The following is a 26,625-nucleotide window of genomic DNA, read 5'->3' on the forward strand; positions in this document are numbered from 1 at the left end:
TTTGCCCAAGCAGAGAACTCCTGCATGAGTAGACATGCCTGCCAGAGAATGACAGGGAAGCTTCCTCCAGTCAGTAGACAGAGACTCCTAAGTGAAGGAAAACAATAGCACTGAAAAAACTCACAGACAGAATGGCATTAGTGAGGTTGCTTCCAGACACAATGAAGAGACTACAGCAACTGTGGAGACTGCTGACTCTCCTGGCCAGAGAGAATTTATCTGTGCACCCTACTGTCCCTGGCCAGTGTCTTCCAGAGACTGAATGAGGCCAGAGCTGCAGAGGAGGTACACTGGGCCAGTGCACATGCACTCATAGGATCACTTCTAGTAAGTATGGGTGATTCGAAGTCTTAGCTCAGGTCTAGCACACAGAATCCCCCAGAACCAGGATGGATGAAAAGGGAACCCCTTTTTGGATCTGCTTAGAGAGGCTGTGCCTAGAGTTTGAGATACACATACAGTGTACTCCCCAGCCAATGTGGGAAGGTAAAGGGTGAAATGAAGAATCTCTATCTTCTTCTTGGGGAGTATGATCCCAGTTGTGTGTCAGCTCAATTCCAGAGCTGCACTGGGGCATCTGTAGCAGCCCCTAAATAAGAGCCCAAAGCTTCAAAAACCACTTAGGGCACTGATCTGCCTTTTGTTCCTCATGGGGCTCACTCATGAGGCCAATCCCATAAGCCCCCCACATACTATACTCAATAGTATTTCACTGAGTAGACTTACTCCTTGTTCACACATACCAGGAATGAGCATAAGGATACCTGTACACCTGCATACTAGACTTTGAATTGGGGTCCATTTTTCTATTTTCATTCTTTTCACACACTTTCCTAAGTATACAAACAAAACATAGCAGGAAAAAAGATCTAATCCAGATCCAGAGGGAAATTTTCTCGTGGCTGAAAGCACCAAGCTCCAGAATAACCATCTGGGAGCTTTATCAGAAGTTGAACAGAAATGTTAGGGATGCAGAGATGGAGTTTTTCTATTTCCTTACATTCTCTTATTAAGAGTTACCCTTAAAGTAAAGGCAAAGCATGCTCAACATTATAGCAACATGGAGGGAACATGGAGGGGTCTAGGTCAACTCACCAGGAAATGGTAGTTCTGGATATAGCAGTGTCATTAGAGCCTCAACCAGATCCCAGGCATCCCTCTTCCCCACTACTATGGCTGCTTCTAGTTTACCCCTGCTATCTTCTCTGGAGAAATGTTGGAGTCACCTTGTCAGGAAGTGCCTAGAAGTTAAAACCATACCTCCATCCCCAGGACAGCCCTAATTAACACCTGCTACCATGTTGGAACCAAAGTCCTGCCCTCTTGCTTCAAGGCAGCATCAATGCTACAGCATGTTCTATACTCCTGAGCATCCAGATGATGTAAAACTTTACCTGAAACTTTATCCTTGCTTAGCTTCCTCTTTCCCCTCATTTTTTTTTTTACAGCCTTCTTAAGACAGCACCCATAATAATTTACAAAGGAAAGCCAAATCTCTGGGCACTTGGCTGGGCCTCACCTGCCATTCAGGCTGTCACATCTAGGTAGCCCCATAGGTATCAAGGAGGAGTAGGTGAGATTAACAGGGGGACTTCAGCCTGCAACACAGGAACAGGAGAGATTGAGATTTAAGGCCACACCTGGATGTATTTATTCACAGGTAGATAAGCAGATAAGACCCATATCCACACACCTCCCTTAACAAGGATAAAGGGCATTTGAAATAGTTCATAAGGGATCCACTTCCAAAGATGGCTCTTGAGTTTTATTCTTCATTATGAACTTAATTTGGAAGTGCCCAAGGGTTAACTAGAAGACATTTAAATCTTCAGTTTGTAGCCTGGCACTGTGAGGTAAGGAACGATCCTAATTTCAGGGCATGTTTCGAGGCCACCTTTTACTTATTCTAGGTCTTTGTGGAAGTTAGCAGAGCACACTCCATTTAGGCAGGCCTCCAGCTTGGTGACCACATAGTGTGTATGTTAAGAAAAGTATGTTTCTTCCTTTGGACAGAAGCACCCCTGTAAAAGCAGTTCCAGAGTTTGGAGAGTAGAGTATGTTAAAGACAAAATTAATCAGACACCGGTTAAAATAGTAAGGAAGATGGGTTGAGACCCTGGCAGCAAGGGTCAAGAGACTGAGTCAAGTTCCAAATACAGAAAACACAGCCGGGGATTTATAGCAACTAGTAGGATGAGGGGGGTCCGCAGTTGGAGAATGACTGTGAGGAGACATCAACACGAAGGGATCTTTGCTAAAGGTGGGCCAAGAGCTTGGACATCAAAGGTGAGGGATGAAGAGTTTGAGCAGAGGACATGGCAGGATTCCTTGCCAAGATTGGCTTAGGCAGGTTGAGGACAGGGCTCAAATAGGTAGCCTGGCTGAAAAGAGGGCTCAGAGGAGCCTGTCTAGGAAGGTCTTTGCCAAGGATTGGCTGGATTTCATTCCCAACTCCCCCCAACAGCAGGTGTCTCCATAAAGAATATAACCTGCACAAAAGTACACAAGTTGGTCCTGCAAGACTCAGAAATCACACCCTCCCAGCATGATTTCCTCTGCATTTGGGGGCAGGGTATAAGAAGAGGTCTCCTCTTCAATCATCATGATACTATGCTGGAGGAGATCTACTGGTTAAGAGCACAACCATTTCACTCAGTCCCTGGTGGCCAAATTAGAGGTTCAATTCCATTTCTCTCATTTATATCTAGTCATCATTAGACCCACAGTGAGTACTGAAGGTTGATTGCAGTCCAGTGCTGACATGTTCAAGAAGATAAAGAATTAGTATTTACTTTTAAAATTTATTAAGCTTTCTAAGTCAGCTTCCACTCAAAATTAAATCCAAATTCCAAGCAGCCCACATTCAACACCCTCTATAAATTAGACAGTAAAGTGATTTCAACATGGAGTCATGGAACATCACAGGGCAATCCTTCCATGATGTCACAAAAGACACCAAGGGGATGTGTAACGTCCACCTTCAATGGACACTGAACACAAGCATCAGGGCAAATAACATGGTCATGTTGAAATACATGTGCCATACAAAATACAGCAATCAAACCATGAAATAGATGCTTGGCCCAAAGGATATTTATATATATTATTAGAGACCAACACCTACAGAAGAACAGAAGGAAGTGTATTTGTCAGAGGGAGAGGTCATCTGTGACACAGACCCAACCAAGTCTCAGCCCATCACGGTTGTCCCAGTTGGACAGAAGTCCCTGACCTTTATAACACAATTTCAGTCAGTAGATGTGCTAGGAAGGGCATTGCCTCAGTCGGGTGATTTTCTCCACTGGATGAAAACCCTGAAATACTCCTTGCAGCTGCTGGAGCAAGTAAGTCTACTGCTGGGGGGTCTGGGCAGTGTTGTCCTTGCCCACCATGCCAGAAATCCCAAATAACAAGATAAATTTTCCCTGGGAATCTTGTTGGAGGCTTGTCCACAAATGGCTAAAATAGCTTCTGATAAAAAGGAAACAGCAGGTCCCCAATAGAGTCAACTTATGCTAAACCCCACATCAGCCAACCAAGGCTTAATACCTAATTACAGTCATCCCCATCCCCAGGAATGTAACTTTTACCCAGTCAACCTGGAAATACCTAAACAGCACTACCAAGGTAATCCACCTGCTGGAGCTCATTTCTGTTACTAGATGGGATGCTACCCAATGCATGATTCACTGCACAAAGCCAGATTAATCTTTAGGTGTACTCAGTTGAATTTGTGTCATCTAACACCTCCCAAAATTAAAATTAGTATCTCCTGTCCTTCAAAACGTGAGCATATAAACTGTGGTATATTCACACAGTGAATACTATCAGTGATTTAAAAATGAGCTATAAGCCACAAAAAGACATGGAGGAATCTTAAATGCATATTACATAGTGAAGGAGACCAGTCTGAAAAGGCTGCATACTATAGGATTCTGGTCATATAACATCCTGAAAAAGAAAAAAAAAAAACTAGGGAAACATAAAAACACATCCGTTGCTGCCAAAAGCTGGGATGGAGAAGGGGAGGAGAAGATGAAAAGTGGAAGAGGAGAGTTGAGGCAACTATTCTATAGGCTGCAGCTGAGAAGTACCAGAATAATGTCCACGACATGCTTTGGCATATGGATTGTTTTGAGCTAAAGGTCACAGAGAACCAGTAGATGCCCAAAAAGCTCTAGAAACCAGGTATGTTTTCCTTTTATAACAGAAATTTACATTTTTAAAGAAAATATCAATTTGTAGAGATGTCTCCGTCTCCTATAGCAGGAAGAGTAAGACCTAATAACTCTTGCCAAAGACTTAAGAAATTCACCAAAGAAAGCAGAGCTTAAATCTGCATGATAAATGTTACTAAACAACCCTTGTGTACCCCACTTATTTGCAATCACCTTCCCATACCTTACCCCCCTGTCCAGAAGCCCAGGTCACTTTCCCTTTGTTTTTGCCTAACAGGAGATATAAGCCCAACTTCAGCCACACCTCCAAGGATTCAGGTCTGGGTACTCCCATGTGTATGCACCATACACTTGCTTGTAAACTTGGTTCACTCAATCTGTTTGGCCAATCTCATCTACAGGGCCCCAACTGGAGAACACGAGTGGGTAGAGGAAGAGACTTTTTTCCTCCCCTACGTTGTAATGGTAAATTTGAAACCAACACATTAACAAATTCTTGACCATTCTACCCTAAGGCAGCTCTGGCTAACCAGATCGATTTACCCAACAGCCCAGATTCCCCTAGTCACCTGCCTAAGTAAAGAAATTGAAGTCAACGTAAGGGTAACTTATCAATCAAGGTTTCAGCCAGACTTAAAGCTTCACCTGAGAACCTCAGAATTAAACTCACCACACACAGTATCCATCAGATACTCTGTTACCTTGATGATCAACTCTTCAGAGCTTGCCATCCCTGTGGACACATGATGCCCATTCTGTCTCTGAACACTCGCTCTGTGGACACTCTCATGTTTCACTCTCCTCAGCTTCTAGCTCCTGCTCTCTCAGGTTACCTCCCAATGGTTACTAGCACACAAGCTCTCTTTTCAGGTTTTGCTACCATGGGAAACCAGACTAAGATATTTGGATACAGGAGTGCCACAGAAAGCAAACCCCTGGGACAAGATTTTAGAACAATATTACTGATAAGGATCCCACTTCTGAGGGTGAACACCACAGCTTGTGGTAACATCACCATTAGTGAGACTCGTGGTAGATTGGGATGAAGAGCAGCAAGAAGGTAAAATGTTGACTTGCAAGATAGCTAAGTCACCTGAAAGGTGTGGGGCAATGATTTCTAGATCACGGTTTCTAAATCAACAAATAAGACTCCTTGTAACTCCACAATCCCTGTAACTAAGACAGTGACAGACTCAGGTCAGTTGACTTTTAATAAAAAGCACAGTATACAAGAGTAATTCCTGGGGCGCCTGTGTGACTCAATCGGTTAAGTGTCCGACTTTGGCTCAGGTCATGATCTCAAAGTTGGTGGGTTCCATCTCCACATCAGGCTCTGTGCTGACTGCTCAATCCTGGACCCTGCTTTGGATTCTGTGTCCCCCTCTCTCTCTCTGCCCCTCCCCAGCTTGTGCTCTCTCACTCAAAAATAAACAAAAAAAAATTTTTAAGAGTAATTCCTGCAGCTCCTAAAGTTCCAGTCCAGAATTTATTTGTATGAATTCCCAGAATCTGGAAAGAAATAGTTTATCCATGGAAATAATTTCAGGACTTGGTTAACATGTCCTGGCAATAACAACCTCTAGCTTCAAGACCCATTAAGAGGTGACACATCTATAAACAAAGCTGACAGGTCTTTTATTTTTCCAACTAGCCAAACAAGATCGCCTATATAGTCACAGGTACAAACTGAGTGAAGGGCACGAATTTAACACTGGTGGGTTTAATGGGAGTCTGGGTCTTACCAAATGGATCACCTCTGGGCCTGACCGTATGACCCAATAGGACAGAATCCCTACTTCTAGGTATGTTCACTTGTTGTCCAATGGCCAAGTGTTTCACCTCTATTAGGAACCAGTAACACACCTCAAGCTGTTTCTCAACTAAAGTACAATTCCCTGCTATAGACAGCAAGGATTTCCTCCAGAATCCTAGGGACCTGTGCAGTGATTCTCCCACTGAGGCTTGCCACAGCTCCATGCCACATCTTTCCAAACCAATAACCTCTCCAGCACCAGAGGATCTGCAAATCTCCCAACTAATCCATAGCCTGGTCTGCCTTTCCACAGAGGAGAAAAGAACCTTTTTATAAACTACCCCATAGGCCCTCCAGCTCTTACACTTAGCTACTAGCCCCTCACCAGTAATGTTTAGGACCTCATGATCTGCCTGGAGATTCTAAGCAGCAGCCAACCCGCTCCACTGTCCCTGTAGTCTTCTTCCAGGTCTTTCAAATGCCTGAATCATGCAACTGAAACAGCATTTCTCTCCACCAGGCCATATTCTCAGACCACCACCAATAAAAGTTTTAGCCATGAATATCTACCTTCTTCCATGGACTATCCTCCCTCCTCACAGGTAAATCTGAGTAAAGAGGAGGAAGTCTGCTCATTTTTTTTCTTAAATTCTACCTATAAGTGAAATCATACGGTGTCTTTGTTTTCACTTAGCATTATACTCTCTAGTTCCATCCATGTCATTGCAAATGGCAAGATTTCATTCTTTTTATGGCTGAATAATATTCCATCATTATATATATATATATATATATATATATATATATATATACACACACACACACACACACACACACACACACACATCTTCCTTATCCATTCATCAGCTGATGGACACTTGGGCTGTTTCCATAATTTGGCTATTGTAGATAACACTGTTATAAACATTAAAGTACATGTGTCCTTTTGAATTAGAATTTTTGTATTCTTTGGGTAAATACCCAGTGGTGCAATTGCTGGATCATAGGGTAGTTCTATTTTTTGAACTTTTTTAGAAATTTCCATATTGTTTTCCACAGTGGTTGCGCCAGTTTGCATTCCCACCAACAGTGCAAGAGGGTTCCTTTTTCTCCACATCTTTGACAATACCTGTTGTTTCTTGTTTTGTTTTTACCCATTCTGACAGGTGTGAGGTGATATCTCATTGTAGTTTTGACTGCATTTCCCTGATAAGTGACAGTTAGCATCTTTGCATGTGTCTGTCAACCATCTGTAGGTTAGAGAAACATCTGCTCATATCTTCTGCCCATTTTTTTGTTGGATTGTTTTTTGGGTGTTGAGTTTTGTAAGTTTGTTATACATTTTGGATGCTAACCCTTTATCAGCTATGTCATTTGCAAATATCTTCTCCCATTCTGTTGATTGCCTTTGAGTTTTGTTGTTTCCTTCACTGTGCAGAAGTTTTTTATTTTGATGAAGTTCCAATAGTTATTTTTGCTTTTGTTTCCCTTGCCTCTGGAGACGTATCTAGAAAGAAGTTGCTACTGCCAACGTCAAGGGGAGGGGGAAAGGAAGATCAAAAAACAGACTCTTAACTATAGAGAACTGAAGGTTACCAGAGGGGAGGTAGGTGGGAGGATGGGTGAAATAGGTAATGGGAATTAAGGAGTACAGTTGTTGTGATGAATACTGAGTGGTGTATGCAAGTGTTGAATCACTATATTGTACACCTGAAACTAATATTGCACAGTATGTTAACTGGAATTTGAATAAAAACTTAAAGAGGAGGAAGTTTGAATGGAAACATCTTAGAACTAGAGTCAATTTGTCCAGCACCTTTGAAAAGCCAAAGGCAATTTGGAATTAAACTTGTACGAATCTGGTTAGGGGAAACATCTATATAAGAGAAAACAGAGGGAAGGCAGCTGGAACAGACAAGAGGCTCCAGACCATGACCTTGAGTGAAGGAGAAAGGGAAAGAAGATTGGGTGAAAGCAGTATGGACAGTGTGGAATTGAAGGAAGTTTCAGCAAGGTTGCTGAGGAGTCCTTGAGCCAAAAATTGCTACCAGAAGAATTGGTTTACCAAGAATAGGAGTGTTGGTGCCTCTGCCAAGCTCAGCTGGGAGTAGTCTTTACAAAGTGCATCCTTCAGGATAAATGCTCTGATGGACTTCAGAGCTCAGAGGCTGGAGTCCTTTGTCATTTATACTTCCTGTACACTCACAGTCACAACAGCAGTATAAGTTTAAGAGGATCTTAAACCAGGCCATTAGGGAGTTTTCCCCAAGGTTGCCCCTCAGAGGAGTTCTGCAACTCCCAGAAATGTGTACACCTTCAAATCCCCAGGGTGCTCAGTGATTGGCCAGGAGCAGCCCATGGGGAGAGTATTCCCAGCACAGACACAGTGATGGAGAGGCTGAGGCTGCTAGTCAATAACACTCCCAGCAATCAGGGACATGGGAAGTACATTCTTACAATCTCACAATGAATTTCCTTCAGACCACTATGAATCCTAGAGTCCTAGCTGGGATAAACATACACTGAGCCACACTCTGACCCTTACATCTGCCCTCACACATGGAAGCTAAGCACTAATGGCCCCTGAGAACTAAGAAAACGAGACAACAGATTCCTGGACATCTGCACTCCAACCAAAGCACATTCCCCAATAAGGGACCTATTGGGGCAACAGAATGGCAAAATCAGGAGGCACTTGTTATGATTGACCTTTGCCAACTTGCTTAAAGTTCTGTGAGAGTGGGAATCTTAAATGCATGACTAAGAACTATGGCAAATAGGCAATTATATGTTGGGCATTTGTTCACTGATGTATTATAAACACTTAAGACCTCTTAGACACTTAAATAATACAGGAGCAGGCCTAATATGTCTTATCATAGAATACATACTGGAAAGAAAGGCTATGGGAGAAAATCTTCCAGCCAAAGCATTGAAGTGTTCAAGCCATTTCAGTCACCATTCTAGAGAAAAATGGCAATGAACATAGGAAAAACTTATAGCTGGTTAGATATCTTAGTGACTGTTTAAGAATGTGTACTAGACAAAAGCCCTATGCACAAAATGCCCATCAAAAATTCTTCAGTCGTGGCTCAAATTGAATACCAGAGAACTTCTACCAGGGAACAGGTCTTATCCAAATGTTTCTCTTCATTTTGGCAACCACACAAAAATTCATAGTGGATTGAAATCAAATGTAATAAGTTAAATATGGCCATTTTTAGACGTCAAAATATAGGCAGAAAAGTAGCCAACTTGTGCCCCCCCCCCCAAAATTTAATAAAAGTGCTAAAGATCTAACCTATAGAGTAAGATAATATTTGGAAGTGGGGTCTTCGGAAGGTAGTTAGGTTTACATGATGTCTTGAGAGTGAGGCCCGCATGATAGGATTAATGTCCTTATAAGAAGAGAGACCAGAGCAGGCTTTTTTATCACTGTGAGGACACAGTGAAAAGACAAACCTCTGAAAACCAGGAAGAAGGCTCAGTCTCACCAGGAACCTGCCTTCACCTTCATCTTTGACCTTCTAGCCTCCAGAACCATGAGAAATAAGTTTCTGTTAAGCCACCCAATTCATAGTTTGAGTATGGGCTGGCCTTGATGACTTGTTTGACCAACAGAATGTGGATTTCCTTGGACCTCCAAAGTTACATCATACAAAGCCTTGCAGCCTCTGCCAACCCTCTTGGGTTCCAAGGATGAGCATTCCAATTGCCATGTTGTGAGAAAGCCCAACCATCCCCCAGGGAGAAGTCCACATGGGAGAGGGCATAAGACCTCTGGGCCAAGAGCTCACTTCATTCCCAGTTGACAAGCAGCACCAATCTGCCATCCCTGTTAGTGGGCCAACCCACTAACCCCTCTGAACCATTCTAGCTGATGCCACATGGAACAGAGACCAGATGCTCAGCCGAGCCATTCCTAAATCACAAGATTGTGAGCAATAGAAATTTGTTTTAGGCCAATAAATTTTCCTGTAGTTTGTCACATAGCAGTGGATAACTGGACCAACCTATAAATGCAACCACTACAGAGAATCCTTCAGAAATGATGCACCCTTAGATATGACAGAGTATGCTAGAGGAAAAACTTCAGGAATAGAAGGAATACAGAAGAAACTTATGCCATAGTTTAATTCAGTTGGTTTTTTAAAACCTACAAGACAAAGTGATTTTCGAGCATATTCCCCAAAGGTTAACATGAAAAACATTTATACTAGAGGGAAACCCTCTAAATTGATGGAGCTAAGTTTTTTACTTTGATGAAGCAATCTGAAATTTTTAAATAAAGTTTTACTCATGTCCTTAGCAAAGTTAAGAGTATCTCTTCCTTCTGACCTCTCCACAAACAAAACTTTTACTAATAAACCTCATAGGAAATATCGCTAATGCCAAAATATAATCTAATCCTATGATAAGCTCAATCCTTTAAATTTTTTTAAAAAGTCATAGCTTTGGGGCCCCTGCGTGGCTCAGTTAGGTGTCCAACTTCAGCTCAGCTCATGATCTCACAGCTCTTGAGTTCAAGAGCCTGCATCAGGCTCTGTGCTGACAGCTCGGAGTCTGGAGCCTGCTTTGGATTCTGTGTGTGTCTCTCTCTGCCCCTTCCCACTTGTACTCTCCCTCAAAAATAAATATTAAAAAAATTTTTTAAGTCATAACTTTGTCATTACTTTTCTGATCTTGCATGGTCTATAAAATCTTTGTAGTTTTATGCTTGTGTGGACCAAGATTTGGGAATCTGCTTAAAATATCTTTTAAACACAAGAATCAAAAAGATTCCTCATTTAAAAGAAAATATACTCTATTAACTCATTTCTCATATAAATACTATAAAACAATCATTGTCCAAATTTGAATCCAATTGAAAAAATTCCACGAAGATGTTTTATTATTTCTATTCATGGTCTGTTTTATATTCCACATATATAAAAAGTCAAAGTATAGTAACAGCAAATGATGCTAGGATAAAGTAGCTACGTGAGAGATTAGAAATAGAACTGTAGCTCTTCCCCGCCCAAGGGGGCACACACATGAGTGGGGACAAAGGGGAGGGAGAGAGACTCTTAAGCAGGGTTCACACCCAACACAGAGCCTGACTCGGGGCTCAATCCCACAGACTGTAGGATTATGAACTGAACTAAAATCAAGAGTCAGATGCTCAACTAACTGAAACACCCAGGCGCCCCTCTTATTTCACTTTTTATGGCAAAGTAAATTCAAGTTACAACAGATTTTAACCATAAAAGACAAAGTGTATAAGGACGAAGAAAAGCTAAAAAAAAATTTAAAGTCTGTGAGTGGGGAACAGCTTTTTAATTATGAGAGGAAACCCAGAAGGCACACATTTTCAAGTTGTAGAATTTTCAAGTCTTTCAACGAACAAAAGAAAGATTTCTTTAACAAACCATAAAATAGAAAAGAAACCAGCTGAGGAAAGTACTTGCAACTCAAATGATAAAGGACTTTAATGTTTATTTTTGAGAGAGAGAGGACACAAACGAGCAGGGGAGGGGCAGAGAGAGAGGGAGACACAGAATCCGAAGCAGGCTCTAGGCTCTGAGCTGTCAGCACAGAGCCCGATGTGGGGCTCAAACTCATGAACCATGAGATCATGACCTGAGTGGAAATCAGAGGCTTAATTGACTGAGCCACACAGGCACCCCTAGGACAACTTTAGTTAGCATATAAACTGCACCTCCAAATCAATAACGACATGACCACACAATTCACATAAAACCCAAGTGATTTTAATTATATAGAGAATACTAAATCAGGGGAAATTTATTAAAACTAAGAGTACATGTGGGACCCAGGCAACCCGCTTGCCTCCCGATATTTCCCTATCCCATTGTGACTGACTGGCCATGTACAAAAGCCAAAGGCATCTGTTTAGAGCTGGTGGTGATCTCCAGCTCCCTGACCATGTGGAACTGAACCCTGTGGAGGTGACAGCTGAGGGGAAGGGAATGAAGAGCAGACGTGGCAAGGAAGGACATTAAATACCAGTTAGAGTTTTTGTTCAGCTACAGTGATGGAGGCTGCCATTGATCCCAGTAACCTTTTCTAGAGTTTCCGAGTGAGACATGCCCTGGAGCCAGAGAGGAAATGCCTCCACACTTGTGGATCCTGGGTCACACGTATCTGGGATCTACTGCAGGTGCCACAACTGATGGAAAGCCAGAGCTGTTCTACTTGGAGCTCTGTGGCTGCGAGGCCACGCCCCCCAGTCTGCTACAGCCAATGACGGCGTGCAGCGGGGATACTGAGGCCCACCTTTAGTCCTCTGATGGTTGCTTTGACTCAAGGACTCTCAGTTGGGACTTGAACCTTGCCTGGGCTCTCTGGGTCAGACTTTCCAGTATGGTCTGACGCCTCTTCCTTCCTGTGCCCTATTTTCTCATTCTTTCTATTAAAACTCTTGTTCCTTTAATCTCTGGCTAGGCCTCTCAGAGAACCCAAACACACTCAACTGAGAAAACAGTAGGAGCCAAAAAAGTCAAGGATTCTGCCTTCTCATTTAATTCATCTTAGGCACATCCCACGTTCCTTCCCACAGAGCTGTTTATAGACACCTAGAATAGCTCGTTAGCATTACTAAAACTATAGACCAAGCAACCATTTGCAATGGGGCCAGAAGGCATTGTGGTACATAATCCCATTCTCCTGTGCTTATCTGAAATTTCTCAAGTGAACATCTCCTTCAACAAACATGTGGTTGGCACTAACAGTATTAAAATTCCCATTTTTGGAGACCTAGGCATTGTACCATGTTTTTTGTTATATATCACCTGCAAAAGTCAATAAAACATCTGTAGAGTTTGGAAATAATGAAATTGTAACTGTGGCAGAGAATGTACAGATAGAAGAAAAGTATCATGGAATCAAGACTCATAAGTGGTAGGTCTAAGCATCTGCGAGGATTGGATCAGGTAAGCCAGGAGTGAAAGTGCCCATCAGTACACACCCACTTAAAACTCTGGCCTGAGACTTCACCTGGGAGCATTCTGGCTGTGTTTCCTCCACCTGGAGTTCCTCAGGAGGATTTCCACAGGCAAAAATGGTTAACCTTGACAACACTGTGACATAAAGGTCCCAAGGAGAAAGTTGGTCATTTCACTAGGGTGGTCCCTTAGGAATACAGGGACTCACCTCCCCACTTCTCCAAAGAGGATCTCACAAGACAGATGGTGGTTCAGAACCTCCTGGCCTTTCTTCCCCGTGTTCCCTCAAGGGCATGAGGCTGGTGATTTAAGCACCTATGGACCTTGCTATTCTTGGGCAGCTTACTTGCACATTCTGAGGTTATGATAAAAACTTCATAAGGAGTAGCAGTTTGAAGTGAGGCATCTCATGTATAGTATGCTGCAGAAAATATATTGTCTGAATATAAAAAACATGACCTTGCTCAATTAGCTTGTAGATGCTGATTCATATAACCAAGAAATCAGGGCTAGTTTATTAAATAGTATGGACAGAGAAGTACACCTCAGGATCAATGCCTATTGTAGGATGAAAAAAATAAAGGAAAACAAGAATATCCAGTGTTGAGTTACTGATCTAGTTACTCCTGAAACAGGGCAAACGCTGTGAAGATGAGGAAATCCTCAACATACATTGCTCTTTCACTTAAGGAAAGCCATTACTCAAAGGAAACTATAGGGTAAGGCTTTCCAACAGAATAATTTCTATTATACAGCCCAATTACTTCTGGAAAAGGCAGCACAAAGGACAACTGCCCAATCAGGAAAGACGAGAAGTGGCAAATAGCATTTACCATCTGAATGTCTGAATGCTAGGAGTCTACCCAACAGTTTAAATATCAAAGATCATCATCAAGGAAAGATTTTCCTAGTTTTCTACTAACCCCTGTGGACCATCCTTCAATGGGACAAATCTGATACATGTTCTAGGTTAATGTCTCCCCACAAAATCAAAACCCATGAAAAATAGACCCACCTCCCAAAGAAAATATGTTACTTGAAGGTACAACCACATATGAATCCCTACCAACAAAGACAGGATACTTCCATGGGATCAACTTCCAATGACTGAGAACTCAAGATACAAGAGCCTTGGGTAAGTACCTGAATGACATAGGCTCACAGAAAATACTGCCACATAACCAGCATCCAGTCAATGTGTCCAGGAGTAAGTTGGAGCTAAACTCCATTCCAGGACATCCAAAGGTTAATGCTCCTACCTGTAGCTTCACAGAACACAGACAGAAAGGACCCATCTGACAAACAGAACAAGAGTGTCAGGGAGGCAAGTGTTAAAGGATGACCCAGGCTATCTCCAGCAGGGCTGGCAGGATGAGAAGCACGCTCCAAAATAAGACCCCTGCAGGCAGAGTCCAGCAAAATAGCTCTGAAAGCCTTTGCCTTCATAGGCCAGGCCAGTCACTAGTGCAACCCCACCTCCAGGTTTCAAACCCATCCCACATGTCCTTCTGATTCAATTTTGGGAGACTCAAGTGGGAAGGCAGCACTTCCCAGACCAGGCTTCACCAGAACACATGGGTAGCAGGAAGAGCACAAGATCATAGCATGGAATAAACTCTCACAAACAAGCATCATTTGTTCACATTCAAGTGACTGACCATTCTTAGAAGCTCAAGAAATGGGGATGTGATTCACTGACAAACGCTGAAAGATACACCATTTTGATCATAAATCCTAAGTGAATAAGAATATAATAAAGTACATTCCTGGAAGGGGAAAAGCATGTCCATGTAGTGACATATGTACCATTAGAAGGGAGTCAGATATAGTGTAATATTCACACAGGAATGGAACACCTTATTGCCCATTCCATTCCAACTCAGGAAGGGAATATTGTAGATTTATTCCACAATGTTCTTTGCAAATTCATATCAAATTTTTGGTAATACACCAATATAACCTTATTTTCCATTAAGGAATAGGAAGTTTGAGAAGACAGGAAAATCATTCATAGATATCAAGGTAAACAGATTTATCAGAATTCTAAGGTGCCTTGATTTTGGCTGACATACTGAGAGGCAGAGATGGGGGTCTGTAAAGAATCTCTTCTCAGGAGAGGAAAAACAGATTCCATCACAAGATGATGTCAGAGACCTCACCTATGCTATATGGATAACCTTGCTAATGTAGACCTGTCCCATTTCTACTGAAATGGGAACTCAGGAGGTTGGGTATTCTTCAGGGATGGGTGGGCATGTGTGGGTGCCATGGGGTGCTCTGGGATACACCCTCCAAACCCTGTGCTTTCAGCACATCTAGAGGGCAGCACCAGGCCTGTTGCCCATGTTCCACCAGAAGACCCTCTTGTGATGTGTGTCAAGTTCTGTCCCAAAGCTCTGTTGGAAGTCTTCTATGAGAGATCAACCCCAGGCACAAGGTTCTTGTCAGATGAGCAGGGAGAGTACCACCTCCACCAATGGTGTAGATGGAGTTACAGGTGAGTACTTGGCTCCTGTCCTTCCAGGGAGGATATCTTGCAACACATTATATATGATTGGGTAGACAGTGCCTGCTGGAAATAACACACAGAGTGAGATGACCAGCTCAATGCTGTGTCCATTACTGGCTGTTCTCATTTAATCCCCCATTCATCACTCCAGCCCCTGTGCTACCTGGGTAACTTCCAGTAGAGTATATGCCCTAAGTCCAGGTCTGAGATTCAGAACTCCAAGTCCAAACTAAGATATTCAGATTTCAATTCAGGTTTCAGAAAAAGAGGACTCATTCATTTATGGACATGAAACATTGGGTGTAAAACAACAGAAGGAACAACTTGGGGGAAATTATAGAGTATCAAGAAAAATAGAATGAGGAAAATAAAAAGAAACATTTGATGAAAACTTTGGAATGACAAGAAAAACAGGAGACTGGCCTGGAATCTTGTCACCCAGAGATGGGTGACATTACTCTAACTCCAAGCTACTTTCCAAATGATCTTTGTGACCGGAGTCTGAAGCCTATAAAAGTCAGGGCACTTGGAAGTTGGTACCACAGAGAGTTCAACATATATACCCACTAATAGGCCCCTGTTTTGGACAATGTGGACAACCTCTTACTTCCAGGACCATCCTCTAACCTCCAGCATAGCTTGGGCACATGAAAATGTAAGTAGCTCTTTGCTGGGATAATCACATCCACTGGACACCTCTTAGAAAGTGCATCAATGTTGAACAACAGCAGTGATAGTGGACATCCCTATTGTGTTTCTAACCTTAGGGGGGGAAGTTCTCATTTTTCCCCATTGGTGATTACATTAGCTGTCAGTCTTTGTTAAATGGCCTTTAATTATATTGAGGTATGTTCTTTCTTATCCCTATTTTGAGGGCTTTCATCAAGAATTTCAAATGCTTTTTCTTTATGTATTGAAAGGGTAATATGGTTCTTATCCTTTCTGTTATTAATGTGATGTATCCTGCTGATTTGTGGATATTGAACCACCTTTGTAGCCCAGGAATAAACCCACTTGATCATGGTAATTCTTTTAATGTACTCTATTTAATGGATTCGATTTGCTAGTATCTTGAGAAGTCCTAGCATCAGCAACAAGACACCAAAAAGAAAGGCATATAAGTTGTCAAGAAAGAAGTCAAATTTTCACTCTTCACAGATGACATGATACTCTATGTGGAAAACCCAAAATATTCCACAAAAAAATCTGCTGGAATACAGGAGTTCAGCAAAGTCACAAGATATAAAATCAACATACAGAAATCGGTTGCGTTCCTACACACCAATAATGAAGTAGCAGAAAGAGAAATCAAGGAATTAACCCCATTTACAATTGCACCAAAAACCATAAAATACCTAGGAATAAACCTAACCAAAGAGGTAAAAGATCTGTATGCTGAGAACTATAGAAAGCTTATGAAAGAAATTGAAGGAGACACAAAGAAATGGAAAAACACTCCATGCTCATAGACTGGAAGAATATTGTTAAAATACCTATACTACCCAAAGCAATCTACACATTCAATGTAATTCCTATCAAAATGACACCAGCATTCTTCACAGAGATAGAACAAACAATTCTAAAGTTTGTGTGGAACCAGAAAAGACCCTGAATATCCAAATTAATCCTGAAAAAGAAAACCAGTTTGAGGCATCACAATCCCGGACTTCACACTGTATTACAAAGCTGTAATCAAGACAGTATGGTACTGGCGCGCGCGCGCACGCACACGCACACGCACACAGGAATCACATCACCTCATGAAAACTGCCTTTGGCAAAGAGTTCATTCTCTGCTCACCTACATTACATACAAGTTGGGGACAAAGGCAGTTGTGTTTATAAGTCTTCTCTGACCATGAAGAAATTCTAAGAACACAGATGACTTACAGCCATCATCAGACCTAACACTTCCTCACAGCCATCAGACCTAAACGTTTAATATCCTACTTAGTGGACGACCCCAGTGAGACAGGAATGAAGTCACCAAGATACCTTAAATAGCAGCAAAGGAAAAGCAGCTACATCAAAAGCAAACTGAGTTATCACTGGTGCTAGTTTCTTTGAAGGAGTGGTTGAGATCCCAATGAGGGCCTCCTTCAACAACCTAAAATGCCAATGAAACATGGAGAAATCTTTTAAGTCACATGAGAGGTTATACTTTGAAAGGGGTGTAGTGGGAAATACCTACACCTTGGGTGATTCACTTAACCACTTGGTGATCAGCCAATGGCACATGCCAGGAAATGGACAGTTTACACTAGGTCCCATCTATGGCCCCAGGGGATTACACAAGAAAGCTGGTATCATACTGTCTAAACAGACCCGCATCTACTGAGCATGAGTCCCCAGATACTCAGTGTTTGGAGAACTCAAAGACCAGCTCAGTTCTCTTAGCAGTTAACAGGGAACACTCGTACATAGAACATGGTCTCCTGTCATAAAGAGGAGGACTGTGCGTTTTGGGGGAGGACTATTCACACAGAAGCTGATTAGTCTCTTATTTGCCATCTTTAAGTGACACACGGTCTGTTGAGTGGTTTCTAAATGTAGGTTTTTGTCACTACAACTGAGAAACCATCTTTGTTCAGAAAAAGAACATCACACATCAAAGCACAAACATTCCAGGAGGCCCTTTTAGGTATGTGGTTAGTGATGAAATATAGTGACTGGGAGTGAGCTGCTGCTCCCTCATTTTCTTGCTGAAGGACTCACAGCTATTTACAGCCACTTCAACTTTGGACAGAGACACAGGAGCTCTTATTTTCCATTAACAAGCATCAGAGAGCAAGTGTGGGTTATTATAACCTTCCAGTGAATTTTGACTCTAGGGCTCTCTCCACTCTACACAAAGGAGGACTAACTTTCCATCCTGAGACACAACATCAAGGAGAACCATCACCAGCAGTAGAATCAAGGTACAATAGACCAGTGATGACAAAGATGGCTAGCTGAAGTGAAAATAGTCTGAAAGGCTCTATTCTTGGATAAGAAATGAGTAAAAGGCAGCAAAAATCAGAACACAAAAGAGAACTCAAGCACCTTACTGGGAGACAAAGAATAAATCAATGATTGGAGCTATAGCAGGCCAAGACTTCACTACAGCTTACCGTTGAAGACTCCAAATAGGCTTATGGTGTTTCTCTTTAAGGCATGAAGAATTCCAAGTACACACCAGGAGGTGATTACAATCTCACAAGTCTATGGAAACATTAGCAACTGGAACTCCCACTCAGCACAGTTGTCTAGGCTGAATTGATCTGGTACCTTCTGTGAGGGAGATCAGGACACTGGGCACCCCAGACTGGCAGCGGTCTCATCTGGGGTCCAAGTAAACTCTGTCCACTGGCTGAACTCTTACCAGTTTTACCATTCTGAGGGGCTAAGATACATAATCTCCTCTCTCCCACAAAAAGGTTTATTATTTCCATTTGGTTCATGGCTTGGGAGAAGGCCCCAGAATGGATAAAAAGCTCCTAGTGGCTGCAGGGAGGGTCTCAGGCAGCAGCTCTGACACCAGGTGGGCCTCTAGGGGGATCCCTCAAAGGCTGCTGGGTTCCAGAAGCTCCTAGTCTTGAGGATGAACCTCTCAGAGAGACTTACCCAGCCCATCCTGGGGCTAAGGCAGCCTGCAGTTTGTTCAGGTGATTGCCCATGTTTCTTGATTAATTTCACCTCCTTATCTAGGAAGTGGCTCCCCAGGAAGTAACACAGACAAGAGTCTGCATGGGCAGAACTCATGGTATACAGATCCAAAAGGGCCTTGTTCAGGTTCTTCTCCAGGACCATGGCAGCTTTGATGGTGTCTAGGGTTTTACCCAGTCATCTTGGGATGGCTTCTGCACATCTTGGATACCATGTTGATTTATCTTCAAATGATGCTAGGTACACTCACATTTCTCCTTGGCCAACTCATGGAAGAAGTGATCCGTGCCTTCTAGAGTGTATCATCACAGCTGAAATAGAAGCCCAGAGAGAGGTGCAAGAGGCTCAAGATGCATGTTGACCACGTAGTTGATAGCAGCTTCCACTTGGGTGGGAACACTTCTGAGGAATTAGCAGCTCATGATTGATTGTCAATAAGGAGCAAGGCTAAAAAAAAAAAATGGTGTCCCCTGCTTCTGAAGGTCAAATGATGGCTAAGAAGGATGGTTTTAAAGGTTAGAAAGGAGGTTGGGAGGGTGATCAGAGACTAGAAGAAGGGACATTCATGGGTCTGTTCCATCTAGACACTGTTGAAGAGACAGATCCATTGGGCCACCAGGTGCACTGTTGGTGCATGATTCTTTGTACTACAGGTCAGTGAGGTTTCTGCTTCACAGTCTTGTTGACCAGCAGAGCCAGCAGGAGGGGAAATCTTCATCCTCCTCCTAACAGCATGTTCCTTATCTAAAAACAGTCCCAGCATTATTTTCCTCTTATTACAGCCATTCCTCAGAACCTGTGAACCATTCTCCCCAGAAAAGCATCACTGAGAATAAACCACAAGGGATCTAATACCTAGAAGGTATGACCAACTGCTGCTTCTCCTACCGAGAAAAAGCTCTCTGGCTTGTGGATTGGAGACTAGCTCAGTTTGTCCTAACAGTGTGACACTGTGGGATTGTGATGGTTTTAGAATTCATCTCAGATCAGACAAGCCTGAGCACAGAAAACAAGGTACAGTTGGTCTATGATAAGCATTGTCTCTCATCTGTCAGAGACAATATAATAACCACTGGTGCCAAAGGAATTCAGAAAAGTTAGAGAACATCCAATCTAACCTTCTAACATTTAGGGATTTGCTTCTTCTGGGGGGAAATTTCAAGGCACAGCACCTGAAACATCCCAGCTTTGGAGGACATCCAGGTACAGTACAAAATGGTATTAAACCCTTGTGAATGTATCTTAGTCCATTAGAAGGCAAATATTTTAAACCTAGCATCACTGTGACTACACATGTTCAAGAATAATAGTTACAATAACCCAAGGTCCAAGAGAGTCACCTTAAGGGCACTGTATTTTAGAGATAACCTATCCTCTACTCTGTAAAAAGATTAATAGGTTGAGAAATTAAAATATGCAGTCAGTATTGTCAGAAAAATGAGTGGATATTAGCCCAAAAACCATAGACAAAATATAGAAGGAAATACTCAGCATTAATATAGTAATGTGGGGAAATACATGCAATAGAATGAACGTGGCTGAAGATCACAAAGGAGTCTCAAAAGACTTAAAACTAAGAGCAAAAGTGTGGAAGACAAAGGGGCAGATTTTTTTCTTATTGCTCATTCAAAAACCCTTCTCCAGGGGCTCCCAGAGTGCAAGGGGAGAGGGTGATATAGTACACTCAGGCCTTGGGGTTCAGGATCCCATCCATGGCCATGGATTGTGGTTAATTCACCTATGGACCCTATTGTGCTCAGAGAATTCATTTGAGTTACAGCAAGCATCATTAGGAGTAGAAAGAAATAACAGACTGTTCTTTATGTGTTTAGGAAACAATGGGTTTCCATCAGTATAAAATGGCATCCTTATAAAATAAAGCAAATGCAGACTTTTGATCCAGATTCTATTGACAAATCAGGACTGAGTGTGTGACTAAACCACACTTAAACTCTGGCATTTCTAAGGACTAAAAATTGGACCTGGAATATCCGGGGTTGAATTCCTGACATAGTCAGTCCTAGAACATGGCAGATAGCACAGAAGATCATGAAAATCCAGAAAATGGTTCTGTGTCTAAGTCCATCAATGCAGAAGAACCACAGGACTGGGTGTACAGATGGAAAAATTTCAGATGAAAGCCACCATTTGCAGAAAAGGCAGTAATGACAAGGAATAATCTGTGGCCCTTGATTAAGGCAGTCACCTTCCATGTGACTTATCTCGAGACCAGGAAGCTCAGACCTTGTCTTTGCATCACAAGTAAGCATCAGACAAGGGATTGCCTAATGAGTCAAGTCCACCAATTCATCTTCAACTAACTCATCCCCACAAGGAAAGTCAGGACTAGTTTCATTAAGAGGACACCTGTGTCAATACCTCCAGGTAATTATATTAAGTGTTATAACTAAGAACATCATGGCAGAATCCACTAGAGGGTCAGCCCTGTACACAGCATGGATATATCCTGAACCTTAAACCTTCACCAACCCAAAGGGAAGTCATGACAGAAAAGGCTGAATACCTATGGTCCATTTACCATGGATGGACATGTCTGGGGAAGAAGATCCAGTTGACCCAGGTCTATGAAAAATGCTGCCAATGTAGTAGACATTGAGAATTCTGTATAAATTGGAGTACTCACCTCTTCTAAGGCAGCTATATAGTAAGACCACTCACCTGGGCCACCCCAAATATGCAGAGAAGGACCCATTTTTGTGATATGGGAACAATGATATCCAGTAGACAAATATTAAACTCCAAGACTGTGTCCATCAAGGGCTCAGGTGGTGTGTATGAATTCCCATCTCCCCTCCACAGATCTGTGAACAGAAGTCAAAGCAACATTTCTTTGGAAAGACTCCCCTTAGAGCATCAGCACAGGGTCTAGTGAGGCCATGTGCTCGGGTAAGGCTGTGCCAAATTTGTATGTGAGGCACAATGGAAAAAAACATCTTAGTCCCCCTCATGACTCAACCATGGGAGTTTCAAATGGGAGAACAGGATAGCCCCATTAGAAATAAAGTGAGCTGAAGGGGAAGGTGTAGGTTAGAGAACAGATTACAATCTTCCCTACCAAAGTAGAAGTTGTTCAAATTGAGTTCTAGCAAGAAACAAAGCAAAGCAACCTCCACGCCCAGTCTGGGCAAGATGAAAGCTTCTCTCCCAGATGTAACAGTTCTTAACACTGAGAAGTCTTCACTATCCCCTGGTGTCTGGAGAACGATACATTTCAGGACACATGAAATTTGTAGGTATGTTTGGAGAAGGAAACTATTGTTTCCCTGATCTGGCTGTTATAAGCAACCTACTCCACCTCCAGGACCCATCAAGATGGGACCCATCTTGGCCCATCAAAGGTAGCTCAAGACTGTGAATAGAAAGCAGCTCTTTGTTTGGAAGCCCTAGCCCAGTGGATACTTCTTAGAGGGTGCACCAGTGAAAATGCTCCAGGAACATGCCTTGGCTTTTGGTCTGACATTCCTAGAGTTCAGTCTTAGCCTCAGTCAGTAACAAGGATAATTAAAGAGAGGAAGCCACCTCCTTTAAAAGAGTATGATCCTGAAGGTTGTCACTTCTGCTTACATTTGATGGCCAGTACATAGTTATAATAGCTAACTGACATAAGCCAGGTAAGTCATCTTTATTCATGTTGATTCATGAGCAACACAGGTGGCCCAGTAAGATATTACAGGAATACAAGTTCCTTCTCCATCACCCTTTAAGGTCTTCTCCTGGATCAGGTAGTACAGGATAGGTTAGAAAAAAAAAAAAAATCCCAAAGTAGAAATCCAACTGTGAACAATCACACACTGGCCATCTCACCTTCCAGACATGTCCAAGTTTGAAAGGTTTCACTCAAAAGTAGTCTCTACATTTTAGGGGAAAGAGTATAAGCCACATGACCCCCCTCAGTATGTGGTACAGGTGTCTTCACTAGTACTGCCTCTCCCCAAAAGGCATTTCCTTCTTCTAAGCTATATTATTTCATGCAAGTTAGGCTGGGGCATCAAAAATCTCCATGGACTGGGGAAAATTCTAGGAACCAATAACTTGCAGTAAACAATGAACAGCTAAATGCATAAAATTCCTCCGATCTGATCAGTGGAGGTTCCTATGGAGACAGGAGAACATTACCAAAGTCCCTGTAGACAACTAGAGAACACATCCCTTCAAACACTTGATTTTATCAAATGACACTAATTTGTGTGTGTGTGTGTGTGTGTGTGTGTGTGTTGTACTTTTTAACTTTCACCCAAGTTAATTAGCATATAGTGCAATGATGATTTCAGGAGTGTATTCCAGTGATGCATCCCCTATGTGTAACACCCAGTATTCATCTCAACAAGTATTTTCCTTAAAATGCCCCCTACCCATTTAACTCCTCCCCCCACCCACAACCCTTCCAGCAACCCTCAGAGTGTCCTCTATATTTAAGAGTCTGTTTTGTCCCCCTCCCTGTTTTTATATTTTTTGCTTCCCTTATGTTCGTCTGTTTTGTATCTTAAATTCCACGAGTGAAGTCATAGGATATTTGTCTTTCTCTAATTTCGCTTAGCATAATACACTCTAGTTCCATCTACATTGTTGCAAATGGCAAGATTTTATTCTTTGATTTCCAATACTCCATTGTATATATGTACCACACCTTCTTTATCCATTCATCTGTCGATGGACACTTGGGCTCTTTCCATGCTTTGGTTATTGTTGATAGAACTACTATAAACATTGGGGTGCATGTGCCCCTTCAAAAGAGCATACCTGTGCCCCTTGGATAAATACCTAGTGATGCAATTGCTGGGTCATAGGGTAGTTATATTTTTAACCTTATGAGGAAACTCCATAATGTTTTCCAGAGTGGCTGCACCAGTTTGCATTCCCACCAGCAGCGCAAAAGAGATCCTCTTTCTCTGCATCCTTGCCAACATCTGTTGTTGCCTGAGTTGTTAATTTTAGCCATTATGACTGGTTTGAGGGGGTATCTCATTGTGGTTTTGATTTGTATTCCCCTGATAAGTGATACTGAGCATTTTTTCATGTTCTGCTAGCCATCTAGATGTCTTCTTTGGAAAAGTTGTCTATTCACGTCTTTTGCCCATTTCTTCACTAGATTATTTGTTTTTTGGGTGTTGTTTAATCAGTTCTTTATAGATTTTAGGTATTAACCCTTTATCTGATATGTCATTTGCAAATACCTTCTCCCATTCTGCTGGTTGCCTTTTAGTTTTGCTGATTGTTTCTCTTGCTGTGCAGAAGCTTCTATCTTGATGAGGTCCCAATAGTTCATTTTTGCTTTTGTTTCCCTTGTCTCTGGAGACATGTTGAGTAAGTAGTTGCTGTGGCCAAGGTCAAAGATGTTCTTGTGTTTTCTCCCCTAGGATTCTGATGGTTTTCTGCCTTACATTTAGGCCTTTTTATCCATTTTATTTTTGTGTATGGTGTACAAAAGTGATCCAGGTTCATTCTCCTACATGTCACTGTCCAGTTTTCCCAACACCATTTGCTGAAGAGACCATCTTTATTCCAGTGGATATTCTTTCCTGCTTTGTCAAGATTAGTTGGCTATACATTTGTGGGTCAATTTCTGGGTTCTGTATTCTGTTCCATTGAGCAAGTGTGTTTTTGTGCCAGTACCATACTGTCTTGATGATTACAGGTTTGTAATACAGCTTGAAGTCCAGGATTGTGATGCCTCAAATTTTGGTTTTCTTTTTCAGGATTGCTTTGACTATTCAGGATCTTTTCTGGTTCCATTCCAATTTTAGGATTGTTTGTTCTAGCTCTGAAGAATGCAGGTGTTATTTTGATAGGGATTGTAGTGAATATATAGATTGCTTCGGGTAGTGTTGACATTTTAACAATATGTGCTCTTCTAATCCATGAGCATGGAATATTTTTCCATTTTTTTGTGTCTTCAATTTCTTTCATAAGCTTTCTACAGTTTTCAGTGTCTAGATTTTTCACCTCTTTGGTTAGGTTTATTCCTAGGTATTTTATGGGTTTTGGTGCAATTGTAAATGGGAATGATTCCTCGATTTCTCTTTCCGTTGCTTCATTATTGGTGTATAGGAATGCAACCGATTTCTGTGCATTGATTTTATATCCTGAGACTTTGCTGAATTCATGGATCATTTCTAGAAGTTTCTTGGTGGAGTCTTTTTGTTTTTCCATTTAGAGTATCATGTCATGTCCAAACAGTGAAAGTTTGACTTCTTCCTTGACGATTTGTATGCCTTTTCTTTGTGCTGTCTGCTGAGGCTAGGACTTCCAATACTGTGTCGAATAACAATTGCAATAGTGGACATCCCTGTCGTGTTCCTGACCTTACAGGGAAAACTGTCTTTCCCCATTGAGGATGTTATTAGCAGTGGGTCTTTCATATATGGCTTTTATGATCTTGAGGTATGGTCCTTCTGTCCCTACTTTCTTGAGGGTTTTTATCAAGAAAGGATGCTGTACTTTGTCAAATGCTTTCTCTGTGTCTATTGAGAGGATCACGTGGCTCTTATCCTTTCTTTTATTGACGTAATGTAGCTCATTGACTGTTTTACAGACATTGAACCAGCCCTGCATCCCAGGTATAAACTCCACTTGGTCATGGTGAATAATTCTTTTAATGTATTGTTGGATCCTGTTGGCTAGTATCTTCAGGATTTTGCATCCATGCTCATCAGGGAAATTGGTCTGTAGTTCTTTTTAGTGGGACCTTTGTCTAGTTTTGGAATCAAGGTAATGCTGGCTTCATAGAATGAGTTTGGAAGTTTTCCTTCCATTTCTATTTTTTGGAACAACTTCTAAAGAATAGATGTTAACTCTTCTTTGGTAGAAGACCCCTGGAAAGCCATCTGGCCCTGGACTCTTTTTGGGGGGAGATTTTTGATTAGTAATTCATTTTCTTTACTGGTTATGGGACTATTCAAATTTTCTATTTCTTCTTATTTACGTTTTGGGAGTTTACATGTTTCTAAGAATTTGTCCATTTCTTCCAGATTGCCCTATTGGCATATAATTGCTCATATTATTCTCTTATTTTTGTTTGTATTTCTGCAGTGTTGATTATGATCTCTCCTCTTATTTTTGAGGTCCTTTCCTTTTCCTTTTTGATCAAACTGGCTAGGGAGTTATCAATTTTGTTAATTCTTTCAAAGAACCAGCTCCTGGTTTCACTGATGTTTTCTACTTTTTTTTTTTTTTATTTCAATAGCATTGATTTCTGCCCTTATCTTTATTATTTCTCATCTTCTCCTGGTTTGGGGTTTTATTGTTCTTTTTCCAGCTCTTTAAGGTGTAAGTTTAGGTTGTGTACCTGAGACCTTTCTTCCATCCTTAAGAGGGCCTGGATTGCTATATGCTTCCCTCTTGTGACCACCTATGCTGCATCCCAGAGGTTTCGGGTTGTGGTGTTATTTCCATTGACTTCCTTGTACTTTTTAATTTCCTTTTTAACTTCTTAGTTAGCCCATTCATTCTTTCATAGGATGTGCTCTAATCTCCAAGTATTTGTTGTCTTTCCAAGTTTTTCCTTGTGGTTGATTTTGAGTTTCATAGAGTTGTGGTCTCAAAATATACATCAAGATCAATATATCTTGATCTTTTT

The 26,625-nt window shown here is 41.7% G+C and overlaps 1 long non-coding RNA gene across 2 annotated transcripts in view; it reads right to left on the reverse strand.

The window, feature by feature from the left end:
* LOC122238124 overlaps window positions 1-26,625 on the reverse strand; it is a 107,957-nt gene that overhangs the window by 56,950 nt on the left and 24,382 nt on the right. The window contains exon 2 of one of the 2 annotated variants that reach the window (XR_006217089.1): window positions 1,520-1,598. This is a non-coding gene — a long non-coding RNA (uncharacterized LOC122238124). Of the gene's footprint in view, window positions 1-1,519; window positions 1,599-21,707; window positions 21,851-26,625 lie in introns of both variants that reach the window. The other variant, XR_006217090.1, reaches the window with a different exon arrangement.

The sequence above is a fragment of the Panthera tigris genome, chromosome B1 (genome assembly GCF_018350195.1).
Source record: "Panthera tigris isolate Pti1 chromosome B1, P.tigris_Pti1_mat1.1, whole genome shotgun sequence".
NCBI lineage: Eukaryota > Metazoa > Chordata > Mammalia > Carnivora > Felidae > Panthera > Panthera tigris.